The sequence below is a fragment of the Nymphalis io genome, chromosome 5, assembly GCF_905147045.1.
Source record: "Nymphalis io chromosome 5, ilAglIoxx1.1, whole genome shotgun sequence".
Classification (NCBI taxonomy): Eukaryota; Metazoa; Arthropoda; class Insecta; order Lepidoptera; family Nymphalidae; genus Nymphalis; species Nymphalis io.
This window is the reverse complement of record NC_065892.1, coordinates 302,392-307,535: the sequence shown is the minus strand read 5'-3', so window position 1 is coordinate 307,535 and position 5,144 is coordinate 302,392.

Genomic DNA, 5,144 nt, shown 5'->3' with positions numbered 1-5,144 from the left:
GAAATTCCAAAGTTCCGATTAAAATGCACGTCTTGTAGCACTCGGTCCTGCCAACTCTCAGTTGGTCGAGCTCATTGAAAACGGATTAAAATACATAATTATAGTCCAAATTTCAATTCGCAATAGCACGCGATAATATGTTTCCAGTTATGTATGTCATAAAATGAGTCGTTCGTTCATCGTGTAGCTTCTAACATCGGTTAGCGCTCGCTCCTTTTCAAACGAGCGCTGTCTGTCCAACATTACGGCGCCAATTTGTTAAACCATAGCACCACGGAAACTAACCGATAGACTTCGCTTTGTGTCCTAATGAATACTGTCAGACGAACAAACGCGCTGCTACGAGATTAATGCGACCTACCTTTCACCGGCCCTGTTATCTTTATGGCCATATTGTTTCAGTGATGTCATGATTTACATTGTACACAAATTGAATGAAATAGCGTTTTATTGTTGTATCTTGAAGACAATGAGGTGGGACGATGGCTCATTGTCTTAGCAAAAAGCAATTATGTCCTAACTACCTTTTAGTATGTAATTAATAGACTGTTAATGTTCCACTGGTGGACAAACGTCCATTGAGGAGAAAGCTTGGAGCAGATATTCATCCGACACATGCAGGTTTCTTTAGGATGTTTTCCTTCGCCGCAGATCTCGAGATTAACTAAGAACATAAATTCCATATAAAACCAGTGTTGTTCGGCCGGAGTTCGAACCTGCAATCATCGGTTAAGATACACATGTTCCCGCCATATCCGCTCGACTTTATACATTTCTATCAAATGCAACACTCGTAAAAAATCCCTTTTATATTTCAGTGCAGCGTAAGTAACGCGAGAAGGGCTTAACTTGTAATGCCTGATACCAGCTCTCCGTCGGAATGCTCATGATGGTCAGATACCAGCCACTATATAGTAATAGTAATAACAGCCTGTAAATGTCCCACTGCTGGGCTAAGGCCTCCTCTCCCTTTTGAGGAGAAGGTTTGGAGCTTATTCCACCACGCTGCTCCAATGCGGGTTGGTGGAATACACATGTGGCAGAATTTCGATGAAATTAGACACATGCAGGTTTCCTCACGATGTTTTCCTTCACCGAAAAGCACGAGATGAATTATAAACAGAAATTAAGCACATGAAAATTCAGAGGTGCTTGCCCGGGTTTGAACCCACGTTCATCGGTTAAGATTCACGCGTTCTTACCACTGGGCCATCTCGACTTTTTTTTTTTTTTTTTTTTCAGCCACTATATGAATAGTTGAAATATTAACACGCTTGATTGATGGATAAGCTTAGAAAGAACCCTTAGTTAAATGAGGTGGAATGTTAAAAACAAGGCTTCCTCTTAAATATCGCTTCTATTGTTTCATTGAAAAGCATTTCACCGACCGCGGCAGCTCATGCTAGTGCTGAACAAGGACGAGTATAATTAAGGAACAATATAGAGAATTCTTAAATATATTTTCTTACGTTGCACTATAAAGGGGAGCAATTAGCCAATGAAGCGAGCGCTGTTGCTGAGACAATGGCGAGTACATACACTTAAATGAATTTTAATAGACTGAAATGTAATAGGGTTTGAATAACTATAAACATCTTGGTTTTATTTTATCACTATAACATTCTGATAATTAAAATAACGCTAAACAATTAAAAACATAAACTTTCCGCAACTGATTATATAATTTAATTTCTAAAAGAACTGCTGCGTTTTTGCTAGTTCAGTCACGTTTCTTTGTATTCACTTTATAAAATGATGATTCAAAAGGGATTTTAAAAAGCGTGAGTAGTATACGTTATATTTGAATAAAATTATACTATAATGTTTTAGAACATCTAACAGGCCCAATAATTACTTCTGCATGAAATAGCCGTTAATTAATAATGTATAGAGCTTAGTAGGTTTGTACTTGGATAATAGCTGTAAATATAAACGTGAACCAATATGGCAAACTGTATGAAACAGATATGTTATAGTAAACTATAAACGCGAAGATAATTCAAAGCCACAAATTGATTAAGGCCTCCATTTGCAAAATTAATTTATAACGCTGTGGCCAAGGATTTCTCTCCGAGTTCTCTCCTTCTGTTAGCCATTAAATATCTTTGCATGCACTAGCCGAAGACACTATCTATCAATATATTAGTCTATAATTTAACTGAATACAAGTATCCGAACTTAGTTTTACATGGTCGTTTCAAAATTATTTAAATAAAAGCATTAATTTATTTATATACATAAATTAAATTATAATTTTACAAATAATTCTGAACCGGTATGGAAATTGATAGATAAAAATTTGCAATAAAGTCAGTAGAGTCTATTAGATTTTTTAAACGATATATCAGCTTTCCGATATCAGTCAAATGCTTAACTTTGCTTCTAGCATTGAGGAGACAAACTTTGTAGAGATCAATATCAAATTGTTTCTTCAGGTAGACACAAACATTAATAGTTACTCTTTTTTCTCAAATGAAATACACAGTCAAGATGACGAATCATAGTCAAGAAACAATAAAGTTTTGAATCCACAATCAACTTCAAGAATTACTTTGAGATACCAAAATCGAGAAAATGTAAATGACATTACTTATAAATGTTGAGCTATTCCACCAACCCGCATTGGAGCAGCGTAGTGGTATATGCTCCAAACCGAAGTTTCAAAAGGCTAGCAGTGAAAATTTCACTTAATTATCATTAAAATAATATTACAAAATATTTTACTTCACTACATATCTTAAGATAGGTATTAATAATACCCCAGACTTTTAAAATTTATTTTCCTTGCAATATTTCCAGCTGCAATTCAGTCTACCTACCGTCGAGCTATTGAGACTCAGAAAAGTCATTTATAACAATTTTTGCTCTCGTACGTACAAAGTCCTGTCAGTTAATTTTAGGGTTCCGTCGTCAAAATAGTTTTTACTAGCAAGTTTGACAATTTAAATGTTACTACTGTTTGTTCAAAATGAACATTAATTTATTTAGTTTTCATTTATATATATGTCGGAACTTCAGAAGGACCTTTAAAATGATCTTGGCTGTTATCCTCCATATATATACATACATACGTTTTAATTGTTACACAAAATAAAATACGGTAAGGTTGATTAACTTGGATTGAGAGCCAATAGGTTAGAAAGTGTCTGCCTCGTATGATGGTGACAAGTTAATGATCAGCTGTCAGCACGTTCGACGTCACACTACCCTATTCGGGATTACCCGCTCTTAAAATAATTATTCTATCACAAATAATTAACTGTCGTAAACAATTTGTTATAACAAAAAATCAATAATTATCAGACCATTAAAAACGAGCAAATTATGATTACTACTTAATTCACTGGTGGTAGGGCTTTGTGCAAGCTCGTCTGGGTAGGTACCACCCACTCATCAGATATTCTACCGCAAAACAGCAGTACTTGGTATTGTTGTGTTCCGGTTTGAAGGGTAAGTGAGCTAGTGTAATTACAGGCACAAGAGACATAAAATCTTAGTTCCCAAGGTTGGTGGCGCATTGGATATGTAAGCGATGGTTGACATTTCTTACAATGCCAATGTCTAAGGGCGTTGGTGACCACTTACCATCAGGTGGTCCATATGCTCGTCCGCCTTCCTATTCTATATAAAAAAAAATCTCCCACTAAAATTATCAACGCTCCGTCATATATATAAAAGAATAACCGACATATCAACGCACGGCCCAAACTACAGGCGCTAGTGTAGTGTGAAAAATTGCTTTGTGCTTAGTGCTAACTAAGGAAGGTTTTTTGAAAATTTAATCCCTAAGTGTTCAAGATAGAAATACACTATGCCAAATGTCATTTTAATTTATCTTTTCGTCAATAGATGGGGTTAGATTTGTTTTACATCGCGCTATAATAATATATTTTTTTAAAGAACTAAATAAGTTTTTGTAAATTTATAATGAGAGACCAATTACACTATCTGACAAGCAGTACATACTCGGTGGTTTTATTTTTAAGTCTCACAGTACCAATAATAATATAATAGTATTGGTAGTGATAAAATTTGTGTGAAATTATTTCATTATCGAAGAAAGAGCTATGGAAATTAGTTTTTAGCATTTCTGAAATGACGCGAGTAAAGCACTAGTTTTAATACATGTATTTAATTATTAATATATATTTTTCTCCACAGACGTGTTTTGAATATTGTGTGTCTTATACGTGTGTGTATCTTATATTTAATTTCTATTAAGGTTATTTTAATGATTCTGCGGTTGCACTTCTTGCGTTTTATTACAACGCATAATTACAATCTTAGTTTAAGGATTTCAAATTTATGGAAATATGGTATTCATATTTAATACACTTTCGATTTAAAATGAATATATACAGGCTTAATGATAACAGTTTATAATATATTTTAATTATTACTAACAACAGAAAAGTATAATATGCACCAATTATTATCTCAATAATAAGTAAAGCTGAATTTAAGAAATTAAAATGCTTTATATTAGTACACAATGAAATATATTTACTACATTAACTTATTTCTATAGAATTTATAACGGATACTAATCCAATTACAGAATTATATAATAATCAACAACTTATTAGTAACATCACTTATCACTTGTAATATATGTATTAAGTTTTCGTCTTAGTACGTATTTAAAAAGAGTAACACACGGTTTATACACGTGAATCATAAACGAAGACTGCGAATGGAAACTTGGGAAACCACCAATGAGTATTCATTTTCATCTCGCGATTGGCGATTAAACATCGTCAGATAACCTGCACGTGTCTGATGAAATTCTGCCACAAGTCTATCCACCAGTCTCACATAACGATTTCCACTTCTTATAACAAGAGGCCTTTACCTTACAACAGAGCCATTTACAAGATAATTAATAATTTTTTTTTTTTTTATAGAATAGGAAGGTGGACGAGCATATGGGCCACCTGATGGTAAGTGGTTACCAAACGCCCTTAGACATTGGCATTGTAAGAAATGTCAACCATCGCTTATAGCCAATGCGCCACCAACCTTGGGAACTAAGATTTTATGTCCCTTGTGCCTGTAATTACACTGGCTCACTCACCCTTCAAGCCGGAACACAACAATATCAAGTATTGCTGTTTTGCGGTAGAATATCTGATGAGTGGGTGGTA